Source organism: Etheostoma spectabile, chromosome 6 (assembly GCF_008692095.1).
Source record: "Etheostoma spectabile isolate EspeVRDwgs_2016 chromosome 6, UIUC_Espe_1.0, whole genome shotgun sequence".
NCBI lineage: Eukaryota > Metazoa > Chordata > Actinopteri > Perciformes > Percidae > Etheostoma > Etheostoma spectabile.
The window spans coordinates 16876960-16888955 of NC_045738.1; the positions used below are offsets into that span (position 1 = coordinate 16876960).

Sequence of the window (11996 nt, forward strand, 5' to 3'; positions counted from 1 at the left end):
TATGAATTGATACTATAAATAAAATTGAAATTGAATTTGTCTGGTTAAGGACTATCATTTTAAAAAGCAATCTAATAGCGTAGTCTTCAGTATTTAGATTTTTGGCAGCCTTTTGCTGTAATGACAACAGGACAGAGAGGACAGAGCGGTGGAGAAGTTTACAGCTCTTTACAGAAAGATTACAGCTGAAAAGTTGAAAAGAGGGAGCTGTAGTTTATTTTTTTCCTAGTTAAAATTCATGATTTCAACTTCTTATGGTAACTGCAGTCAATTGTCCTTACAATACGGAAAGTAAATTCCCAAGAACAGACTTTATGTTTTCAAACGACTGACATAAGAGATGAGAGATTTCTATTGAGTAACGGAAGCTAATGGAACAGATCTCTACCTCTGCTGCAGCAATTTGGATTATCTTTTTTAGTCAAACTATGAAAGTACAGTGCAAAACAGCTGGAGTACCCCTAAAATTATTAGTCGACTGTTGCTTACAATTATCTTTCTGTTGATCAACAAATCAACTCCGCACTACATATAAATATACAAAATGCAATGCAAAACCCTGACTGGAAGAACCATAAGACTGGTCTCAAATAGAAATAAACACATTGTTACATTAATAAGTCAAATCACCTCAAATGGAAACGTTACACAACAGCTATAAATAGAAAACATACAGAAATAGCGAAAATGAAGAGGCTTTCAAATATCTGTTACTGTAACTGCAAATTCAAAAAGTGACACAGTGTGAGAGAGAAGCAGCAGCCAACAGTGCGATCATGACACATTTTGACTGCTGATCACAAGTTTCTCTACTCTACATGAACAGTAGGAGCCAAGTTGGCAAACGACCAAAATTCTGGACAATCCTTTGTATTCTCAAAACCGACTTGCCAGGGCAAAATGGTTTTTGGATTTCACAAGCCACTAGTAGAAAATGAGTTATTTTTCTGCCTTTGCTGAGCACTTGTATGATGCTTAAGCTGTCATGAGTAGATTTCTATAAGCTGACATTTTGTTTGAATTAGGGCTGCACAATTAATCACAATTTTATCGAAATCGCAATATGAACTAGTGCAATATCCAAATCCCAGGGGGGCGCAATATTTGTTAATGGCAAAATATGTCAAACCATTCTAAAATAAAGTATTGCGGTGCTGCAGAGACATCCCAGCCTACAAACCGTGTACAGGCTAAAAAAAAATCTCTGTTTGGTACAGATCCTCACAAAAAGAAATATCACACTTCAATCATTTTTTTATTATATTTTTTCAATGAAAATGAGAATAATGATAAAAAAATGATCATTCCCTACAATATTGTAAATCATATTGCTATCGCCATATCAGTGAAAAAAATTTGCAATTCCATATTTTGCAGATATCGTGCAGCTGTAGTTTGAATCAGGAAAAGTAGCTTTCTTGCCGGGTTAAGAGAAATGACTAAGATAATGTCAGAATTTTGCTAATATTGGTATGGTATATATTGGCCATTTCTCTGCTATTTGCTGTCAACGTTAATGCGGTATCTGAGAAATCCGAGGTATACTTTTGAGCAGCAGAGCCTCATTGGGAGCTGTCAGTCAGCTGCCTGCTGATTGCTTTTGCCTCTGTGGGAGGTGAGGGGAGCTGAGAGCAGGCGTCTCAATGCTTTCCTGCAAATTTGGATTTTGATTTTTAAAGCTAAGAAAACAGAGTACAGTCTGATCTGACTTACCCAGCCAATGCTTGTACATTTTTTACTACATGTGCCTTTCCCCACAGTGCAACACAAAGACATCAGGAGCCACCAGGCAATCAAACCCCAAAAACCAAACAGTGATCTTGCACCTCAGTGAGCTACTCAGCGATGCTCAGAGTGGCACATTACAGGTCTTGGATTTATGAAGTCTTTTATTGAGCTTTTAGCTTTGAGAAAGTTGTTTTAATGCTCACAAAAATGGACTGAACTGTCCAGCATTGACAGAGCACCACGAAGACTGTTTTATGCAGTCTTTTTTGCATGAATATCACACTGCATGTGAGGAAACGTTAGATGGCATGCTGTGATCTGATTGTGCTTTTGAGCTTGACGACAAACCCACAGAGAAAAGTGATGTCATCATACTAGAGATGGGTGCAAACGGGGTGAAGATTAGCAGTACATTACAGCTCTATGTGTACTTGGGCACTTTATGTAGTATTTATACTGTAAGTAATTTAGAAAAATGTCTTCCCGAAATTAAATATCTGCCATGTAAATGGATACGCCCACTTAGAAAACATGAATGCTGGTATTAAAGGTGTATACACTGTCATACATGATGCATATAGAAGACGCATGCCTGCATCAGATGATACGAGTTGGATTCACATCAACAATATGGGGCACAAAAGTCAAAAAGAAGACATAAATGTCCTACCTAGATCGGGTGGGCCTTGCTGTGCTTTGTGTCCAGACTTGGAGAGGCAATGTCTCTGGGTTTCCAGTCTATATGACTCCACAGTAAGCTGATGCCAACTACGACTGGAGATGCATTCACTGACTTCAGCCTGTATTCCACTGAGTGTCGGTGTCTGTGTGAAACAGCAGCAGCTCCGTAGTTTGTGTTACATTCCACAGAGCATCGACACTTGTTCTGAATCGATACTCCAAAAGCACACAGTGATATTAACGTCTATAAATAACTGAGCGTGTTGGTGTATCTGCAAACGGCACCTGCCAACAAGTGTCATGACACACATGTGTTTGTCTGAGGAGGTGACCATCCTCTGGAGGGTTTCTAAGGCTGTGTTCAAGTTCCATACAGAGAAGTATTGCTCAAATAGCCGTCTGTCAAATAAAATAAAATAAAGGAATCAAGAGGACTCTAACTAAAGCAAAGCCAGTAAAGTCACCTCCACTACAAAAGTCCAATACAGCAAAGCACTTCCATTTTGCAACGTGGATGAATGATGGCCTTAAATCTATCCATGACCTTTAAATATTTCATAGACAAATAGGGATATGAATAAATGATAAACTGCTAGTCTCCACTACCAAGGCACCTGGAAGCAGTGCTCCTTCAGTATCTAGCTATATCTTAGAGTAAGTGAGTTCTTAAGGTATGTTAGAAAACAAACTACAGTAAAGTACAATACTATACAAATATCACAGAAAACTATATATTTATATATAATATCCTAAAGAAATAGTATAGCCTAGTAATATTTAGGAGATATAAAATACCATCAAGTGCAATTTGGTGATCAAAAACTCACTACTGAGCACCACAGACACAGGCCCTATACAAAGATTATAGGATTATTATCTATTGGGTAAATCTGATGTATCAACTACAAACACTACTAAGAAAAAGTAATCAGAACACAAAGTTAAACTGATGTAAGTGACCTGTAGATGGGAGGATGTCCTTCCAGATGCAACTGCACAGGTAAATTCGCCACAGCAGGCTTGTACTTCTCCAAAGTGCTGAATTTACCTTTAAGATGACCCAAAAGTGCCACGTTGATAAGAGTATAGGATGACAGTTATTAAGTAGGCCACTGTTCGTTATCTCGCATCTCCACACTAATTAGAGAGAAGAAACGTGACAGAAAAACAAACACACCCAAAGCCGGCTGAGTGTTATAATTTTACACTGAGGCACTGTTCATCCTCCCCCCGCCTCCCCCCGGCAGCAGCAGCCTGCTTCTTGAGGACCGGCAGCCGCGGCTGTTCCGCGGCGGGCAGTCCGGCTGAGAGCTCCTCCTCCCCGGCCTCTCCCTGTCCTCTCTCCCCGGTGCCCTCTGCCCCGACCCTGCACTCGCTGTTCCGGTGACCGACGGAAGATCCCCTGGGGCCAATTTCTCTCATCTTTTAGATAAGAATGTTTCTGCGATGGCTTCCTTAGTGGGTGTCCGTCTTGTGCGTTTCAAAAATTAACTTGCCAAGGGTGGTTGGATGGGTGGACGGAAACGCGTTCCTGCTTCAAACTCAATAGAAAACTCTGGAGTTTATTTTCTATCAAAAGCTATGTATGCATCCAGAGGGAAAATAGCTGCGTCTCCGGATTTACATTCATGTGTGCGCACGTGCATGTCAGCGTGCGTGTCCGTGCCCATGTGTGCGTGAAAGAGCGGTGCGGTGCGCAATATAGGTCCGTCTCTCAGAATGTGCGCCGTTGTAGAGCTGGAGACGCGCTCCGCTCTGCTCTCCGTACTGCGCCTTTTCGTCCTGATCGGACGCCTTCAGCGCAGCAGCCAGCGAGCAAGCAGGGGAAATAAAAACGGAAGCTTTAATTTCCAATGCAGGCGGATATATGTGGAGAATCACCACAAAAACCACAGAGAGTTGTGGAAAGACAGAAAAACGAAGTGATTCGGTGGAATGGAAAGAAACAAGCAACCGCCACAAAATAAAGTAGTCTAAAAACTGCAATGGCTAACAAATGAACGTGTGCCAGTAACTGAAAGGCAGCAGCAGCAGGAGAAAAAAAACGAGGCGATGATGGCAACTTAGTCCTTCGTCTGCCTTCGCACCAAACGGCGGATCAACCTCAAGTAATCCGTTGGCAAGAGATGGATGTCGAAGTGTCTCCGGTCTGCTGCCTGGGCGGAAATAATTCTGCACAGGTGGACAGCACCACAGTTTAGGGAGGGAGCGGCAGCGCACTGATGCCCTGCGCTTTAATCTCTCCACCTCTCTCTCTTCCAAGAGAGAGAGAGAGAGAGAGAGAGAGAGAGAGAGAGAGAGAGAGAGAGAGAGAGAGAGAGAGAGAGAGAGAGAGAGAGCTGGCTGCATCCCTGCTGGGACCTGGAGTGATTTTAAGCCCTGCAAGAAGCCCTAATCACTTTTTCTTCCTCTATCTTCTTTCCAATTCTTCCTCTCATCCTGTTCTCTTCGCCTCTCACTCCTTTCTTGTTTCCCTTCCACCTTTTACTGACTGACACACACACACACACACACACACACACACACACACACACACACACACACACAACAGTGTGAAGTTCAGTACCAGGGGCAAATGTGTGGGAAGCATGCAAGCATCATGTCATTACCCAATATACATTCTCAAAGCCTAGAGTGTGCCTGCCACACACACACACACACACACACACACACTCAAAATCATGAACAATCAACATAAGAATGCTAATTTTTTATACCCTTCCCTTGCATGATACCTGTTAATTTCCCACGAGCTCCCATGCTGCTCCATAGGAATATTTAAATACTGCTCAGAAATATAATAACCAGCCAGCAAATCCCTCCAATTATGTAAAACAGCCATGCACTTATGCGTCTCAGTGTAGGCTGTATCTGACATTGTATAAATGATACAAGTGACATGAAGTACTTTTTAATTCCAGTCTTAAAGACGTCATCATTGATTGGGCTTTCAGCTATGATAAGCAATCATCACTTCCAGAGGGGTAAAGGGTATCTAAGATCTGTTTCCATGACAACTGTGGGTTTGAAGCAACTTTTTTAACCATCGGTGTATTATGTCACTGTACTGTTGCTGTACTCACCGCACCAGTCACTTATTGCTGGTTAGATATGAAGATGGATACAAATATGACCTCTGTGCTGGTGGTGGATATCTTCATTAATATTTTTCCCAACGTAAGATACCCTATCTTTGTGTAGTCTCATGTTAAAAAAAGAGACTTATTTCAGGCTAAAAATATGATAAACAATTCTGCAGCTACTGTCAGAAGGTGGTTAAACTGACTAGACAACGTGTTAACCTCCACCACATCCCTGCTCATGCCATCTTCAAATAGTTCCTAATTACCAGAGACTACAGAGACAATGTTTAGGAATTCCAACAAACATTTCAGCTACTTTACCCCCCACGGTTTTCTTACTCTCCTCCTCTGCCATTGTCTTTTCTTCTCCCTTGCTTTCTCTCTAGCTCTCACTCCCTATCTCTCTAACACAGTCTGTCTGTCTGCTCTATAATTATTTCCATGGTTACCATTAAGGATGTGAAGCTAAGCCTGATGTACTCTGGTAGTAATCTTTTTCCTTTCCTCCGCCTTTTGCCTCTGTCCTGTCCTCTCATCTTTTGCTTCTTCTTCTTCTTCTTGCTTCTGCTTCTTTTTATGCTGCGTGAGTCTCTGCAGCCTTCTCTTACGTTCAGCCTTCTGCAGCCTTCTCTTACTTGTCCTGTTGCGACATGTGCAATCTGCTCCAAACCAACATTTCATTTTGAAGCTTCTGCAGCTCCAGTACATGCACACATTTTTCATACCAATGTAATCCATATTTCAGCAAGTTAACCTGTCCCATGAGTATTAATCAGACCGTCTCATACGGCTGTAGTTCTGTGTGAGAAACTGCATGAGGCTTGTAGATCAGAAGCAAAAGGTGCATGGCAAAACACCCATCCTGCCAAAGTGTTTTTGAGCAACATTTAAGGTAGCAAAGTGAAAGGCTTTATTATGAGTATCCAGGATTCTGGAAATAAAAGTCCCTTCATTTGTTGCATAAACACAATCTGAGGTGACTGGCAGTTGGAGCACTTCCAAGGTTTGATGGGCATGAATCATTGGTATAAATGAGCAACCGTGCTAGAAAATAGCTGGTTCTTTGATCAACATAAAATGCATGAAACCGTCTGAATAAAAACGTAAGGGGGAATGTGCTTATTTGCTTTCTTGCTGAGAGTTGGATGAGAAAACTGATGTCACTCTTAAACCCCACTAAATGTTTAGCTGCAATGAGGGTGGGCAGTGATGTCAGGATACCTTAGAAAAACTAATATGTTTATCCTCCTCCATGTGTTTCATACTTGAAACACAACACAATTATGCATCCACAAGCACATAAACAGAAAGCGTTAAAATTAGTTCTTCTAATTAAACTACTATATGGCTGCAAATACGTTTTAGACATATTCTTTTAAAGTCATCTACTAACAATGAATGCCCAACTTCCAGGGAACCAGTGCTTTCATTTCAGGTCGTATGACATGTGAATCTCACACTGCCATGTCTACCGGACCCCCCACCAGTCCAAACTTAACCAACTCCAGGGGAACCACTGCAGAGATCAGCCTGTGTCAACCTCCATGTGTCAGATGGATAGATAACAGAATGTTGGGGCTGACAGCACAGGAAGGAACCTGAAGAGTTGTAACAGGAAACACACTGTGACAGCCAGACCCCTGAAGAGCTGGAGGAGAAAAAGGAAAGATGCAGGGAGGGGTTGAATGTTGCACTGTAAGAAGTGCCACAGAAAGACGGGATGATGGATGGTTGAACAAGGAGGACAGGACTAGACATGTGCACACTGCCACCTGGCTGGGCCTAATGCCAAGGCAGGATGACGATGAGGTGTAGAGGATGCCAGTGTGGAATGGGCTGGGATATGAACACAGTGTTTTTCACTTCTCAATTTATAATGGCTGCGCAAACTCCATCACACTGGCATCAAGAGCACTTGTTGTTGCTGGTTGGTCCAGCACTTTGGTCCAGACTAAAATATTGCGACCAGTATTGGATAGGTAGCCCGGAAATTTGGTACAGACATTAAAGGTTCACAGAGGACAAAGCCTACTTGCTTTGGTGATTCCGTTAAAGTTACCTCTAGCCCCACCAGCAGGTTGACCAGTTCTTGGCTTTTACTTAAATATTTCAACTACTATTAAAGCTTTAGTGCATAGTATCTGTTCTGTCACGCCCATGAGGAATTCTAAGAAATGACAACAAAACTGTCGGCACATCCACATGATACAAGCCGTGATCGCGCACCACCCCCACCAATCCTCCACACAGTTGCTTGTAGCCAAGGAGGACACGGAGGATTAAAAAAAACCATGATGGACTCTTCAGAAGAGGAAATTATCTTCACTTGATTTTCTGTGAACAAAGTCGCCGGACAGTTTCTGAACATAGCTAGACTGAGAAATAAAGAGAGAGTTAAGTAGCGCTGATAGTCTTAATTAGCTTTGTATCAACGGCTTGAATGTAACAAATGTTCATTATTATGAAAAAAAAAATTCAGCACTAAAGCTTTAAATGTATTGCCATGAAATCTTGTACAGAGATCCATGATTTACGACCAAATATCTGCAACACACTGCTTCAAATGACGGCATTTCTCGTCCTCAGGATAAAAAAATAGTCAATGTTTTTCATTATTAAGCCCTGAATTTATAATTTTTCCTCTGCCTTTCTGCAGATTCAAATCATAGCATTTCCAAATAGAAGCCCACATTCTTAACCTTTAAAATACTGCCACCTGCCAATGGTGCACCAACCACCCACACAATCACATCTCTGCAGCTCTTGTTTCTGCTATCCAGTTATTGCAAAGTCATTTGTGAATCATCAAAGCCTCGCCAACTTCTATTGTGCCAGGGGATGTGGAAGGATTTGAAGAGGTGACTATCAGATCCAAGCCGTCCATCAGGTGCATTTTTTGTGGGAAGCAATCTTTTCCAAGTTGTCATGGAGAGCTGTAATTTTGCACTCTGACATGGACAGTTGAGTAGCTATCATCAGTTCAGATACAAGGCTGTGCAGTTTGGATTTGAAACCTTGGTCAAATCATCCTTAATGCATCCCTGGCTGACTGTTATCCATATTATATTGTGTTAGATTCGAAATAAAAAAGTACACTGAAGACAAAAGGATGCATTTTGAGAAATATTTGCAAAACCTGACATTGCCCTGACTGTAACTCTTACTTCCAAACACTGAGCCAAGCCGGGAATGAATAGGAAGTACAGAGTACAGATTAATGGTCTTCATCACATCACATCAACATTTTATTTCAGTCTGTTGTTCTGTAACAACAGACTTACATTACAAAATCAGGAGCCATGCATTCTAACTGATCCAGTGACATCAACCACAGTCAATTTAAACCTGTAAGGACACTGAGATCCTTATGTAGTTTAACACCAAGAGAAAACTTGCAAAGAATGTCCACCACAAGGTGTAAAGAAACAAACAAAGACATTCTTGGATTTGATATTTCTCACACACACGCACAAGCACACGCACACACACACACAGCCTGAGCACTAACGTATGTTAAACCTGCACAGCAACATGAACATATTGCTGGCTTTGTCACTTCCACCTACACACGTATGTATACATATTAAAAACAACCACTTGTAGGAACACATACTGTTTCTTGCTCTGACGTACTGAGTAAGGAAATAAACAGGTGATGCATATGGAAATATATTTTATAGGCAGGTAGGTGTGGCTGACACACCAGAAGCAAATGTGTAGGCAGAAATTAGCCCAGAACTTGGGTTTCGTACTCCAGGGTGAAAAAGACTGTGTGCATCAGCATAGAGCAGCAGAGAGCCTTGAGGTGACAGTGAGACACAGAGCTGGTGTTGGCCTGACAACACCAGCCTCTTACTTTCTGTCTCATAATCATCACTCCTCCTCTATCTTTCTTTCTCTCTCTCTCTGTTTCTCTCTCTCTCTTAATTCCTCCTTTTCTTCTTCCTCTGTTTCCTCCTTTCCACCCTCTATCTCTCTCTTCCCAAGCTCCATTACACTGCTGTGTGCAGATATTCAATTATAAGGCTGTTGAGTACAAACTGAAAAGCCTAATGATAAAAAACACAAACAGAGAGAGAGTGAGAGAGAGAATGCAAGAGTGAGAGAGAGAGAGAGAGAGAGAGAGAGAGAGAGAGAGAGAGAGAGAGAGAGAGAGAGAGAGAGAGAGAGAGAGAGAGAGAGAGAGAGAGAGAGAGTTGTCCACAGCTGCAGATATTATCAAGCTGATTCCACTTTGTTTTTCAATTTGTTCTTTGGTGAACACAATGAATGTCACTTACAAAAAGGACAGTTTTATTTTTCCCTCAGAATAATTCTTTGTGATAAATGAATCAAAGAATTAATGGCATTGTTAAACTGTTGGTGATGTTTATTATTATATCCTTTTAGTTACATTGGATCGGGGGACGCATTCAAAGAACACAAAATCTGGAGGCGAGCTTGAGATCATATTTATCCCATTGTTCACTGTAATCTTGAAAAGCCTACTAACACACTCCTTTTAGATTGCATGACTTTGTTTCCCCCCCCAACAATTTGAGGAAAATAAGAAGGCACAGATCCTTCTTCTGTAGAGGCTACTACAGACCCATTTCTTAGCAAACCCCAAAGCATCCCTTAACTAGCACACTACAGATGCTTTTCTCTGCTATGAAATCAGTAGCAGACTTATTTCTCTGGCAGACTGCTCTGGTATTGGCCCACAGTTGATCCGTCCATTATGCAGTTAGGCAACTGTCTACAGGGCAGCAAAAGCCAGGTGTTACCTAGCAGCAGCCTTCTTCTTGATCTCAGAGACTAAAATACTTCAGAGGGATAGTTTAGTTCACGAAAGCCGAAGGTGATGCGTTTGAATGTGCTACCAGCAGCATTTTGTGTTTTCTAAGAACTGAAAAGTGCAATGCCCAACCATTTTCTGACCCAGAATGATCAGGATTCATCTGCACAAGTTTGATAAGGTAAATATACAATAAGTCAATACATGGTGAGTTCAAAGTGTGAGCTCAGAGCATTGTGGAGACCTGTTGAGTGCATACAAGCAATGTTTGAGTCCAGTGGAAAAAAATGAAAATCAGGTCGCAAAACTCTTCTTTCTTATGCATATTTGTATTCTTCAAAAACCATTCTGCTACATCGTGGGATATGGGAGAAACGCAGAGCACAGTGGAGACGAGTTCTGCAAGACAGCATGTAGAATATAGCACATGGTGCGTAGTATGTCAAGTCCTACATGGCTAATGATCAGGAGAAACTCTTATCTGGAAGAAGTACACTTTCCTATACTATCACCAGCTGTTTATCTTCGTCTCTGCATGCTGCAAACATCTGTTTAAGATAAGGAATAATTCATTTGAGAAGTTGATTTGCCCGCGAGAAAAATATAAAATGAGCTGATATGCAATGTAGCTTTCGCCTTAATTTCCCTGTCTTGTCCCATTCGCTTTTTCATTCATAAATTATCACTTCCAAATTTACTACCACCGTAGGGCATGATTTGTGATGCAACTGATTAGTGTCTCACTTTGACATTTTATAATATGCCTCAATGGAAAACAGCCTGCCTTCTTTGAGAGTTAGAAATGATCAAACAACAAAAAAGAAAGAAGAAATGAATGAACACCAGTAAGTTGCTCAATCCTTGTTCGTTTTGGCCATCAGTGATGAATTTGTCTTCTGGTCCTTATGGCAAGTACAGACTGCAAATACCGGTATCTTTAAGGGTTGCTGGAGGTATTTCATTTCAAAGTTTTAATTTCACTGACAAAAAAAATCATTTGCATTTTGGCCGTGAAGCATCCCATCCGAACTGTCTAATTGGTTAAATGTAATACCTCAGGGTAATTGAACTTGTTTTCCCCAGTCGAAGGTTTAAAACTCATGAGACGACTTTGAAATAATGAATCAACTTAGGTTCAGTTAACTCATATTTTTACGGCAGCAGGGACAGCTGGACCAGCTTAAAATGTTGAAAAATATAGCACATCGGCAGAAAGGTTGTGCGTGCGTGCATGCGTGCGTTTGTGCATGAGGGTGTGAAGTGCATTAGTGTTTTTACTTTGAGTTACAGTAACCTGCTCCATCACTGAATGTCTTTTGAACAACAGCTTACTAACTTTAAAACACTCCTTTATCAAAGTCCCTTGTTGAAGCCTTGAGCTATGCAATTATTTCATCTCCATCACTTTATGGCAGTTTCCTGACAGACTGACAATGTTCAATATCAACTGCAAATTAATCAAGTTATACCTGGCTTTCAGTATAAGTAAATGATAGAGATTTTATTCTCTCTCTTATATACACACACACAAAATATATATATATATATACATACATGTGTGTATACACACACACAACAAAATTATAAAACGCAACACTTTTGTTTTTGCCCCCATTTTTCATGAGCTGAACTCAAAAATCTAAGACTTTTTCTATGTCATAAAAGGTATTTCTTTCAAATATTGTTCACAAATATGTCTGAATCTGTGTTAGTGAGCACTTCTCCTT

The 11996-nt window shown here is 41.0% G+C and overlaps 1 protein-coding gene and 1 long non-coding RNA gene across 16 annotated transcripts in view; one reads left to right on the forward strand and one right to left on the reverse strand.

Moving 5' to 3' along the window:
- syngap1b (synaptic Ras GTPase activating protein 1b) overlaps window positions 1-11996 on the reverse strand; it is a 146115-nt gene that overhangs the window by 56753 nt on the left and 77366 nt on the right. The window contains exon 1 of one of the 15 annotated variants that reach the window (XM_032518096.1): window positions 2399-4626. The exons of 13 other annotated variants lie outside the window; for them this stretch is intronic. The gene's annotated coding sequence lies outside the window, so the exon portion shown is untranslated. Of the gene's footprint in view, window positions 1-2398; window positions 4627-11996 lie in introns of those variants that run through there. One more of the 15 variants, XM_032518097.1, reaches the window with a different exon arrangement.
- LOC116690901 (uncharacterized) overlaps window positions 1-11996 on the forward strand; it is an 18373-nt gene that overhangs the window by 5603 nt on the left and 774 nt on the right. Inside the window, exon 2 of the long non-coding RNA XR_004332387.1 lies at window positions 11353-11358. This is a non-coding gene — a long non-coding RNA (uncharacterized LOC116690901). The remainder of the gene's footprint in view (window positions 1-11352; window positions 11359-11996) is intronic.